This window comes from Bos grunniens, chromosome 13 (assembly GCF_055505025.1).
Source record: "Bos grunniens cultivar Pamir isolate PY7600 chromosome 13, Bosgru_T2T1.0, whole genome shotgun sequence".
In the NCBI taxonomy this organism is placed as follows: Eukaryota; Metazoa; Chordata; class Mammalia; order Artiodactyla; family Bovidae; genus Bos; species Bos grunniens.
In genome coordinates, this window is record NC_141177.1 from 30684717 (window position 1) to 30698228 (window position 13512).

At 43.4% G+C, this 13512-nt stretch overlaps 1 pseudogene; it reads right to left on the reverse strand.

Moving 5' to 3' along the window:
* Window positions 1–1346: 1346 nt before the first annotated feature.
* On the reverse strand, window positions 1347–6776 carry LOC147360650 (small ribosomal subunit protein eS4-like; annotated as a pseudogene).
* Window positions 6777–13512: the final 6736 nt, after the last annotated feature.

Here is a 13512-nt window from a genome sequence, read left to right on the forward strand (position 1 = left end):
CTGTCATAAATCCACTACCTAAAATACCAAACCCTGCTCAAGTCCCAGCTTGAGGGCAAAGCCTTGGCCTGTTTGCCCAGACCAGAAGCTGAAACAAAAGCAGTGGTCTGAGTGATGGCAGCAAAAAAGGGCAGGGTTCAAGATGGCTTCTAGGAGCCTTGGCACCAGGACAGTTGTTTCAGGATCTGCCCTTGGAGAAGAGCCACCACTTGACAGACAAATCAAGCACCAGGTCTGTGCCAGGTACAGGGCTTGATCATGATGAAGGGAACCAGTTCTCCAGGGAGGCAAGAATGGGCTGTGGGGCTTGGCTCTTCCTAGGAACTGAGCAAGCTGGGTGGACGAATGCATTGAACTCTGCAGAAAGATCTCGTTTTTGTATATCTCCTTTCTTCCTTCCTTCCCACTGTAGGGCAGTGTTAAGAGAAAGAGCACGGGCCTTAGAAATGTAATTGGCTTCAATTCTTACTCTGCCTCTGCTAGTTTTGTGACCTTGAACAAGTTACAACCCCTCTGAACCTTGGCTTCTTCATGTGTAGGAGGAGGACCATCATCTCTACACCAGGGAGTGGTAGCCAAGACTGAAGAAGCTAATCTAGATGTATCCTGAAGTATGGCATGAGTAACTATGACATGGGGACAAATGTTGTTTTACTTCTAGTAGCTATATGTTGATTTAAATATGCACTAGAAAAATAACTAACCTACCAAGCCCTTCTATAGACGCCATTGATTGGTAGAAGGCTAAAGTAGCTATACAAGTTAAAGGAAAAAAAGAAAAGAGAGCTGATTCAAAGAAAAATACTAAGTAGATGATGCCATACCTGGTGTGTAGATATGGGAAAACCCATGAATATGTTACGTGAGTGAACAAGGGAGGGAAACTGTCCAGAACCCAACACTGTGGCTGGCACATGGCAGGCCTTGAAGGGCTTTTCTCCTTCTTCCTCTTCTACTCCCAGGAGATGAAGAAGATCAAGGAAGGGAGGAAGGAGGGAGGAAGCAAACCGACTGACTTATGTACCTACTTGATTTGTAAGTCTACTTTAGCCCTACCCTTTAGTTCCATAGTTTCCCTTTACGTAGGAGTTGCCTGCTTACCTCTCCTCTCAGACGCATCTCTTAGCTTTCCTACTAGAAAATGATTCTTGCCTAAGTCTTCTGATGTAACCAGGTATTGGAAATTCTAACAATACCTATATAATAAATTCTACCTATTCTAAATCCTCATCTGCAGCACTGTTCAACAATCCTTCGGAGCTTTGCAGGAGAGAAACAGGTTTTTTAAAATGTATTATCATATTTAAGTACAAAAACTTTTCCAGTCATGTCACATAGAGATCATTTTATCCACTGCTCTGTTTGGGTGCCAGTCTCTTGTTGCTCTCCTCAGCAATGGTAAGGTTAATACCCTTCCCACTGAAAGAGAGATCCATGGTTTATTGCCTTTGCCAATAATGAAAATGTTTGAGAGCCAGGTGGCAAAGCTGTTGCCGTTGGTATCTTTCACATAAACTACATCAAAAGAACCTGGATGTCTCTCCAGGTTGATGATCACACCAATTCTTCCCAGGTTAGCACCTCCAGTCACCATGCACAGGTTACCAGTGTCACATTTGGTGAAATCAGTAATCTTGCCAGTCTCCAAGTTCATTTATTAGGTGTCAATGCACATTGATGTGGGGATCGGGGTAGCAGATATGTGAGCATCATGGGTCACCAGATGAGGGGTTCCTTTTGTCCCCACAAAGATCTTTCGCACTTTGCACACTTGTACTTGCCCTTCCCAAGTGTAATTCGATGAACAACAAAGCGACCCTTGGTGTCATAGATCAAACAAAAATTCTCTTGAGTCTTATTAATGCTGATGACATCCATAAAACCAACAGGGTAGATTATATCAGTGCAGACTTTGCCATCAATCTTAATGACATGTTGCATGCAAATCTTTACTTCATCTTCTTAAGTCTGTTCCTTAGAACTTAAGTCTGTTCCTTAGGAAAATAATTAGAGGGAGACATTCCCTCAGCTTGTGGGGACTGGTAGATGGATGGGGGGCAAACACACCAGTCAATTTATCCAGCATCCAATTCTTTGGAGCTGCTATGCAATTCAGGTGCTTTTTGGGACCCTGAGGCTGTGCTAGGCACAAAGAGAGGGAGCTAAACATTTTAATGGATGTGAGAGAGAAAGAGACAGAGAGAGCATGTGTTACTTATGGGAGGAGAGGAAGCAGAATTCAGGAGGGGGAGATTGTGGGCCTTCAGACTTAGGTCCTGGCTCTTGAGTCTTTGGGACTGGCCTGAGTTGTCTTCCTGTTTCCTAATTGTTCTGGGTTTTTGTTTGTTTTCTCTCTTGAGGAAGTAGAAATTCAGAGAAAGGAAGTGACTTGCTCAAAAAAACAGGAACTTAAACCTGAATATCTCATTTCTTGGTCCTATTTCTTGCATTCTGTCATACTGGGGTACCTGGGCTTTCCAGTCCTAGGAAAACCAAAGCAGTTCTTAAGAATAACCTCAGATGACAGGAACAAGATGGCAGAAGAGTAAGACGTGGAGCTCATTTTCTCTGCACAAAGATACCAAAACTACATCCACATGTGGAACAACTCCCAGACATTATATAAAATATGTACTAAATATATATTTAAATGTATATATTTGAAGACAATACATGACCACTACATATATATCAGAATGACCCAAATCTAGGACTCTGACAGCGCCAAATGCTCGAGAGGCTGTGGAGCAACGGAGACTCTTATTTATTGCTCATGGGAATGCAAGCTGTCACAGCCACTTTGGAAGACACTTTTGCAATTTCCTACAAAACTCAACATACTCTTACTGTAAGGAACTGAAATTTTATGTCCACATGAAAACCTGCACACAGAAGTTTATGGCAGCTTTCTTCATAATTACCTCTTGGAATCAACCAAAATGTCCTTCTGTGGGTACATGGATAAATAACCTGTTTTATGTGAGGAAAATGAGATATCATTCAGCACTAAAGAGAAATGAGCTATGGAGTCATGAAAAGACATGGAGGAGATTTAAAGGCATATTACTAATATAACCTAATTACTAATACAATCTGAAAAGGCTAAGCACTGTATGATTCCAACTATATGGTACTCTGGAAAGGAGAAAGCTATGGAGACAATAAAAAGGTCAGTGGTTGCAGGGATTGAGGAAGGGAGGGAAGAATAGGCAGAGCACAGAGTAATTTAGGGCAGTGAAGCTATTTTGTGTGATACTATAATGAGGAGTACATATCATTATTCATTTATCCAAATCCACACAATATATAAAACCAAGAGTGAACCCTCATGTAAACTATGGACTTTGAGTAATTATGATACGGTAAAGTAATGCTCAAAATTCTCCAAGACAGGCTTCAGCAATACGTGAACCGTGAACTTCCAGATGTTCAAGCTGGTTTTAGAAAAGGCAGACGAACCAGAGATCAAATTGCCAACATCCGCTGGATCATCGAAAAAGCAAGAGAGTTCCAGAAAAACATCTATTTCTGCTTTATTGACTATGCCAAAGCCTTTGACTGTGTGGATCACCATAAACTGTGGAAAATTCTTCAAGAGATGGGAATACCAGACCACCTGACCTGCCTCTTGAGAAACCTGTATGCAGGTCAGGAAGCAACAGTTAGAACTGGACATGGAACAACAGACTGGTTCCAAATAGGAAAAGGAGTACGTCAAGGCTGTATATTGTTACCCTGCTTATTTAACTTCTATGCAGAGTACATCATGAGAAACGCTGGGCTGGAAGAAGCACAAGCTGAAATCAAGATTTCTGGGAGAAATATCCATAACCTCAGATATGCAGATGACACCACCCTTATGGCAGAAAGTGAAGAGGAACTAAAAAGCCTCTTGATGAAGGTGAAAGAGGAGAATGAAAAAGTTGGCTTAAAACTCAACATTCAGAAAACGAAGATCATGGCATCTATTTCCATCACTTCATGGGAAATAGATGGGGAAACAGTGGAAACAGTGACAGACTTTATTTTTTGGGGGGGCTCCAAAATCACTGCAGATGGTGACTGGAGCCATGAAATTAAAAGACGCTTACTCCTTGGAAGAAAAGTTATGAACAACCTAGATAACATATTGAAAAGCAGAGACATTACTTTGCCAACAAAAGTCCATCTAGTCAAGGCTATGGTTTTTCCAGCCGTCATGTATGGATGTGAGAGTTGGACTGTGAAGAAAGCTGAGTGACGAAGAATTGATGCTTTTGAACTGTGGTCTTGAAGAAGACTCCTGAGAGTCCCTTGGACTGCAAGGAGATCCAACCAGTCCATTCTGAAGGAGATCAGCCCTGGGATTTCTTTGGAAGGAATGATGCTAAAGCTGAAACTCCAGTACTTTGGCCACCTCATGCAAAGAGTTGACTCATTGGAAAAGACTCTGATGCTGGGAGGGATTGGGGGCAGGAGGAGAAGGGGACAACAGAGGAGGAGATGGCTGGATAGCATCACCGACTTGATGGACATGAGTCTGAGTGAACTCCGGGAGTGGGTGATGGACAGGGAGGCCTGGCGTGCTGCGATTCATGGGGTCGCAAAGAGTTGGACACGACTGAGCGACTGAACTGAGCTGAATGTAGGTTCATCAGTTGTAGCAAATGTACCCTTTGGTGGGGGATGTTAATAGTAGGGGAGGCTATACATGTGTTGGGGCAGAGGTGAATGGAAAGTCTCTGCACCTCTCCCTAAATTTGGCTGTGAACTCAAAACTGCTGTAAAAGATAGTCTTAATTTCAAAAAGACAGCACATACACTGATAATCACAAAGCTCATATCCATTCTTACTAAAAGAATCCCAGTATTGCATGATGTGGCATGAGTCCCAGCATCCCTTCAGTCCAAAATGACAGAGCCACACAGGTTCTGAGCAATGAGATGTAAGCAGAAGTAAGCTGAGGAGGGTTTCCAGTAAAGCTTTTTTAAAGGATCACAGTCAGCAGGCAATACTCTTTGCCCTTTCACCTTCCTGCCAGAAACACAGGGGTCATACTTGGAGCAGCTGTCTATGAGCTTGAGGCCTGATTTAGGCTGGAACCTCAGAAGGGGGAACAGAGAGCTGGGAGGATCCTGGGTCCTTGGTATCAACTCTGGACAGCCTGGCCCAGAATTCTTATTTAGTAAGAATACAAAAGATGTTTGCTTAAGTCATCATTTCTCAGGTCTCTTTTACATGCAACCAATTGATGTTCCTAACTTAATATGTATTCAGTAAACAAATTCAACGAGTATACAGTGAAAAGTCTGTGTCTTTGTTTCTTTAACCACCAGACTCTCCGTCTCTTCCCTAGAGGAAAATCACTGTTACTTAAACCTTTTCAGTTATTGCTTAAGCACATACAAGTATGTGCAGGCATCACTGTGTGTGTCTGTTTTTTCAGTGCTCTTTTGATGATCATTTAAATCTAGAATCCTAAACCTTAAGCAGAGAAGGCAATGGCACCCCACTCCAGTACTCTTGCCTGGAGAATCCCATGGACCGAGGAGCCTGGTAGGCTACAGTCCATGGGGTCGCTAAGAGTCGGACATGACTAAGCGAATTCACTTTCACATTTCACTTTCATGCATTGGAGAAGGAAATGGCAACCCACTCCAGTATTCTTGCCTGGAGAATCCCAAGGACAGAGGAGCCTGTTGGGCTGCCGTCTATGGGGTCGCACAGAGTCGGACACGACTGATGCGACTTAGCAGCAGCAGCAGCAAACCTTAAGACTTACAGGTGTGAAACACATGAAGACCATTTTGTTGAGATTCTCAGGGGAGCTCAGAGAAAGGACCACACTTGTTGACAATCACTGTGTCCAAATAAGCATTTGGATGAGAGTGTGTAGAATGTGTGATGGTGTGGGGACTGAAGAGAAGCTTTGGCCTACTAACGGACACCAAGCCCCTCATTTCCAAGGTCTCCAACTGAGTTAGTGATGGAGCCAGGATTAGCATCCAAGTCTCTAGTCAATTTATTGCTCAAATGTCACTGAAATGTAATCATTAAGAACAGAGACTGTGAGCCAGAGGAAGTGCTCCTAGCTGCTTTCCTGGGACCAAAGCTGAAGAGAGGCCAGGTGTTTGGGGCCTGCTGGAAGCAGGTGGTGCCTAGGAAAAGCTTTATGCAGAGGGATGCCAGGACAAGCCTGAGCCCTCTATAATTTATAGCTTTCTTTATAGATGCATGAAACTAAGATCTGAATCTGATGAATTAGGAAATCCCCACTTGTCCATGAGAATTAAAGAATTGTTAGTATCAGATGCAATTGGTGAAGATGAAAACTGCCAATTAAACCCGTTTGCCAAGAACCAATAATTCAAACTAAAATAATTCATGTGACATAAGTCACATAAAAAAACTAAGTGACTTATGAGTATAAGTCACATATATATAATGAATCCATGTTCATTTCCCTATCCAGTATACAATAAGATCAAACCAGAATGGAAAGTGCACCCTTTGCACTCATTCAGAACTGCCTTGTTTGAAAAGGTGTGGATGACCCTGATGACTAAGCATGGTGGTTGGGTGGGAAAGAAAGACTGAGAGCTGGTCATGTGTGATTAAGCCTATTCCAGGCCTTTTCCCTGCTGAGAATGCCCTTTCCTCCAATTTTTGTTTGTTCACACCTACCTTTTAAGGTGTGGCTCAAATGTGTCTTTTCCATGAATCTTTCCTTGAGCCCCTTTCCACTGTGATTGCTCCCATCTCGGTGAGTTCGCAGAATGTTGCTGTACCATGTCATCCCATTTCTCTTCTCATCTCCTCTGTTAGACTATCAACGTTTTAGAGGCAGGGGCTCTAAAGAATCTACCTGCATTGCGCGGGACCTGGATTCAATCCCTAGGTCGGGAAGATCCCCTGGAGAAGGAAATGGCTACTCACTCCAGTATTCTTGCCTGGAGAATTCCATGGACAGAGAAGCCTGGCAGGTTACAGTCCATGGGGTCGCAAAGAGTCAGACACAACTGAGCGACTAGCACTTTCACATTTCTTCTATTTTATTAATACTTTTTTTAAGAAAAATAAAAACCTTCTTGTTACATAATTTTACTTGCCTGTTAATAATTTATTATTGCCCATTCATTCTAGACAGCAGACAATACAGCAAAGCAAAATCAGGGAATGCAAATCATTTGCATTTTGTTGTACATTCGAGGCTTTTAAAATTCCTATATTTAATAACAAAAAAGAAGCAGACTCACAGATGTAGAGAATAAACTAGTGGATACCAGTGGGGAGAGGGAAAAGGGGGGCAATATAGAGATAGGAGATTAAGAGATACAAACTATTAGGTATGAAATCAGCTACAAGAATATATCATACAACACAGGGAATATAGCCAATATTTTATAGTAAGTATAAATGGAGTACAACCTGTAAAAATTGTGAGTTACTTTATTACTATATCACTATATTGTATACCTGTAACATATAATATTATACATTGGCTATACGTCAATTTTTAAAAATTCATACAGTTAAAATTTCTACCTTTATAGGTGTATCAAAATTGGGTCCTTCTATACATAAAGTTTTAAGATTTTCTTTCATGTTATTGTATATCAGTAACGTCAGTGATAATATGGTAATTTTTAATGAATGGTAATATGTTTTTCTGATTATAAAAGTGTGATATGATTTATAAAAATTGAGAGAATAGAAAATTGCATACAGTGTCAAGATTATCTTTTAATCACACCACACAGATAGACCACTATTAACATTCTTGTATATAGCCCTCGATACGCTGGAATACTAGATTTTCTTCTGAGAGCAAGTGTATGTATATGTATCACACTCATGTATACTTACTTAAATATATTCATTCATGTAAGTGTTTTAACTTAATATTAATATCTTTCAGTGTCAAATTCTTACATATCTACATCATCCCTTTTCTTTTAAACTAATGAATGAATTTATTTTTGGCTGCGCTGGGTCTTCGTTACTGCACTTGGGGCTTTCTCTGGTTGCAGCGAGCAGGGGCTGCTCTCAAGTTGCAGTACCCGGGCTTCTCATTGCAGTGGCTTCTCTTGTTTTGCAACACAGGCTCTAGAGCAAGGGGACTTCAGTAGTTGCGGCCCTCGAGCTCAGTCGTTGTGGCTCATGGGCCCTAGAGCACAGGCTCAAGAGTCGTGGTGAACAGTCTTAGCTGGCCCTTGGCTTGTGGAATCTTCCCAGACCAGGGATAGAGCCTGCATCCCCTGCGCAGGCAGACAGAATCACTCTACCATCACTGTACCAACGTGTGGATCTGCCACAATCTAATATACTTCCTATTACTGAACATGGACTCTTGTTTTTCCAAAATATTTCCTCTTATTAACAAATTTTATGGATCATTGTGTTAAATACATTTGTATATGTGTACTTTTAAATGTTTTGGTACAAATTGCCCTCTGAGACGTGTTCATCTTTGAATTTCCCAAAGTGTCTAAAGAGAGCCTTGCACATTGTGGACATAATAAATTGGGGTGGATAAATGCATGGAATATAGAAAAATCTTTGCCTCTCTCTCTAATCTTTCTTCTTCTCTTTTGAGACCTCAGTGGAAGATCTGTTGATTCTTCGGGCACCATGGGAAGGGCCCAGGTTAGAGGCAGGACCAGTGCAAAGTAACTGCCTCAATTCCCTTAGCACTTTGGAGGCTGGGGAAATGGGCCCTGAGAGGGAGCATCTGGTTCTGAGCCAGCCTGTGGCTGAGCAGCTGAGCAAGTGTCAGAGAGGGCCCTGAGGCTATCGACTCCTAGCCCAGCCCTCCTTCCCCCTTCATACTCCCCTGGACAGCCCTTTACCTCTTCCCAAACCTGTAGATTCTTCATAAATCATATTTATATCAAGTAACTTATGTCAGGTGGCAAAAATAAAGTGAAACATGGTACATACAAGTTACTTACTATAAATCATCCAGCACGTGAGTGACCCCGAAAATCTTTTTTCCCATTTATTATTAGCACTTGACCTGAAATGCAGAAGAAAGAGGACAAAATTTGGAGGCCAGAATTTTAAATTTGAGTCTGGCCTCCATTCTCTCCCCTGTAACATGGCAATTGTACTAAAATCTGCTTTCTTAGGAACCAGGTAACGATCGGGGAGATGGTGAATATAAAAGCAGATGTTGTGATAATTGTACTGTATTTAACAATGTTGGGGCTTTCCTGATAGCTCAGTTGGTAAAGAATCTGCTTGCAATGCAGGAGACCCCGGTTTGATTCCTGGGTCAGGAAGATTCGCTAGAGAAGGGATCGGCCACCCACTCCAGTGTTGTTGGGCTTCCCTTGTGGCTCACCTGGTAAAGAATCTGCCTCCAATTTGGGAGACCTGGGTTTGATCCATGTGTTGGGAAGATCCCCTGGAGAAGGGAAAGACTACCCACTCCAGAATTCTTGCCTGGAGAATTCCATGAATTGTATAGTCCATGGGGTCCCAAAGAGTTGGACACTACTGAGTGACTTTCACTTCACTTTACTTCTTAACAATGTTAATATTTTCTGCTATTGATAAGATTGAAAAATATTTCCCTACTCTTGCCAGCTCAACCAAGAGGCCTTTCTAAGGTGGGTTTCTTAACAGAAAGTTGGCAGCAGAAAGAGGGTGATGAACTGGAAGCATGCATTCTAATTTCGGGTGTCATGGCCTCAGTGCTCTCCTCGGAGGAAGAAAGGAAGTTCAGTCCCTCAGTCGTGTCTGACTCTGCAGCCCCATGGAGCGCAGCATGCTAGGCTTTCCTGTCCATCACCAACTCCTGGAGTTTACCCAAATTCAAGTTCATTGAGTCAGTGATGCCATCCAACCATCTCATCCTCTGTCATCCCCTTTTCCTCCCACCTTCAGTCTTTCCCAGTATCAGGGTCTTTTCCAACGAGTCAGTTCTTTGTGTTAGGTGACCAAAGTATTGGAGTTTCAGCTTTAGCAGCAGTCCTTACAATGAATATTCAGGACTGATTTCCTTTAGCATTTGCTGGCTGGATCTCCTTGCAGCCTAAGGGACTCTCAAGAGTCTTCTCCAATACCACAGTTCAAAAGCATCGATTCTTAGGTGCTCAGCTTTCTTCGGAGTCCAACTGTCACATCCATACATGACCACTGGAAAAACCATAGCTTTGACTAGATGGACCTTTATTGGCAAAGTAATGTTTCTGCTTTTTAATGTACTGTCTAGGTTAGGGATAGCTTTTCTTCCAAGGAGCAAGCATCTTTTAATTTCATGGCTGCAGTCACCATCTGCAGTGATTTTGGAGCCCAGGAAAATAAAGTCTGTCACTGTTTCCACTGTTTCCCCATCTATTTGCCATGAAGTGATGGGACTGGATACCATGATCTTAGTTTTCTGAAGGTTGAGCTTTAAGCCAGCTTTTTCACTTTCCTCTTTCACTTTCCTCAAGAGGTTCTTTAGTTCTTTGCTTTCTGACATAGGGGTGTTGTCATCTGCATATCTGAGGTTATTGATATTTCGCCTGGCAATCTTGATTCCAGCTTGTGCTTCATCCAGCTCGGCATTTCGCATGATGTACTCTGCATATAAAGAAGTTGGACAAATGACCTTTAACACTCTCCAAGCTCTGAGCCCACGCCAGCTATTCCATGACCTTAGGCAAATCATTTCTCTAAAGGCCTCAGTTCTCCCATCTGTGAAAGAAAGGGTTGGGCTGGATGACCTCTCTGGGTCGCTTCCTTTCTGAGGATTGACTCAACCCCAGAGACGTGCCCTCTGTCCATTTTGCTTCCTGGTGCCCTTCTGGTGCCTGTGCTCTTGGGCAAATCGCCAGCCTTCCGGGTGGTGTCCCCCAAGCCACCAGGTGGTGGGCTGTGGCCTCCTCTCTTTCCTGGTTGGTTTTCCGGCCCCAACCGGAAAGAGGTGACTGAGTGACAGCTGGACAGATTGAACCACCCCTCCTGTTAAGAGATTACACACGTGTGCTGAGCGGGGCTGCCCCCTGCGGTCCCTTCCTCATGCCCAGGATCCATGTCCTCACCCTGTTCTGGGGCGTGGCTAGCCTCCTCCACCCTCCCCCACTGTTCTCACACTGGGTGCTCCCCATAACCTCATGTTCAGTCTTTTCCCAGAACGACTTGATTGCTGTCCTCTCTTTGATCTTTTCCCGCCTTCTCCTCAATAAGTAAGTCTTTTTTCCATCTCTGTAATTGGAGCCCGTCACTCGTTCTGCACCTCTTTTCAGCTCTTATCAGTCTCTGTGTTTAAGAAAAGTTCAGCTTCTGCCTAAACTGCTTCCTGTCTTCCTCCCTGAGGGAAGCTCCCTGAAGGCTGGAGGTCTGCAGTTCTGACTACCTTTGACCCCCCTCAACAGGCATTGTAAGAAATCAGTGCTGACATGAGCTATGAAGGACTTTTACACTTCTACTCTTCCTCCAGCATTTTGCTTTATTCGTTTGGGTGAGAGTGGGAAATGTGGGCATAAACACATTAAAGTCGAGGCTTTCATATTAGTTCTGCAGGGACGCTTCCTTCTGTTCAGCCCTGAGTTACTAATACTATCATCCCCAGAATCAGTAACACTCTCCTGAATGCAAGGTCCAGAGTCACTCATATGTCACTGAACTGGAGGATTCATCAGGGACAGGGCAGCATAGACAGGCCTCTGCTGTCTGGCAGACCTGGGTTCACATCCTGCTTTGCTACTTGGTTAGCTGTGTACCCTTGTTAAGTTCCTTAGCTTCTCTAAGCCTCTGGCTTCTTATTTATTAAATGGGATTGCATTGAAAATATCTTCCTCGGAGGACTGTTGTGACACTTAAAAGTCAACTGATGTGAAACTCAGCACAGAGCCTGGTGTCAGGAAAAGGTGGCCAACCATCCAGACCCACACGCTCCCCTCCTGAGTCAGATCATGTATCATTAGGTGCCTGATGAGTGACACAGGGCAAGTTGCAGAGGCTCGGGTGGAGAGAAGTCACTGCATCTTGTCACTTACATGTGTCATCACAGGATTCCTCAGGATGCTCTGGAGGGTGAGTGGTGCTGGCATCACCAGACCTATTTTTCAGAGGAGAAAACTTCGGCTCAGAGAGATTAAGTGATTTGCCTAAGGTCTGTGTGATTATAAAAATGTGTGCTTGTGATAAGTAAGAGTGTGTCTGAGGCTTAAACCTCAGTTTGCCTCTTTTAGCACCAGCCCTCTTTCCTGGAACAGCACACTGCATTGAGCACGAGGAGGGAAGATCTTTGGCTTGGTAGTGAGAGATCCTGATGCAGAGGAAATAGAGAAGGTGTTCCAGGCAGGGGCATTTTACAAATGGGTGTAGAGGCAGGGAAAACATATGGGATTCCAGGAAAAATGATTAGGTGTGTTTTGCTGAATAGGAGAGTTAATGTAAGAGTAGCAGAAAAGAAAAAACAGAATCCATTTGGACATACACTGGAGGGTCTTGAATGCCAGACTAAAGAACTTGAGCTGCGAGAGGCCCTGGGGAGCCACTGAAGGTTTCAGAAGAGGGGATGACCTGATCTCATCAAGGAGATGAGAGGTCTCCAAATTGTGACTCCCCAGGAATGGTTGGAGAAACTGATGCTTAATCTGAAGAAGAAAAGACTTGTTGGAAGGGAAGGGTTTTTTTTTTTTTTTGGCATATTTGGGGGAGCATGTGATCTTTGTTGGGTGAAGAGGGGATAGGTGGGTTTGTGTGGGGTCAGTGATGGATGGAAGAGAAGCAGTGAAGATCAATGGGCAGAAGCTCAAGGGAGATAGACTTTTTAGGAGGAACTTTCAGAGAGACAGACTTAGAGAAAGAACTTATGGTTGCAGGGGTAAGGATGAGGGGAAGGGATAGTTTGGGAGTTTGGGATGGACATGTACACATTGCTGTATTTCAGATAGATAACCAACAAGGACCCACGGTATAGCACAGGGAACTCTGCTCAATGTTATGTGGCAGCCTGGATGGGAGGGGAGAATGGATACATGTATATGTATGACTGAGTCCCTTTGCTGTTCACCTGAAACTCACAACATCGTCAATCAGCTATACCACAATACAAAATAAAACGTTTAGGAAAAAAAAGGAGGAACTTTCTAGTCCTCTCAATGCACTTTGAACTCCAGTTACTGAGAGCCCACCGCATGCGCTGGGCACAGTGATGCACTGAGCATGGAGCAGTGAAGCATACAGTAAAGCCCCTGCCCTCACAGACTTCCTGTAAAACAGGAAGGGGGACATGTGCCTTAAACAGAATCATCCCCGACATGGATGTTACAGGCAGAGCTGCCTGTTTCATGTAGGGACTGCTTTGAGACTGTGCATTCCCTGTCACCGGAGTTTTCAAGAGATATGTGTCAGGAAACAGGATTCTTACTATGGGAGAATGGCTGGGGGTTAGATGATTCTTATAAGGTTCTGTACCTTTACATGTGTTGTGAAATTTTCAGCAACTCTAAATCTCTCAATTAGAGGGAGAAAAAAGGCAAATGATCAATTAGTGTCTCTCTCTCTTTTTTTTAAGTCCATATTTGCACGTTCCA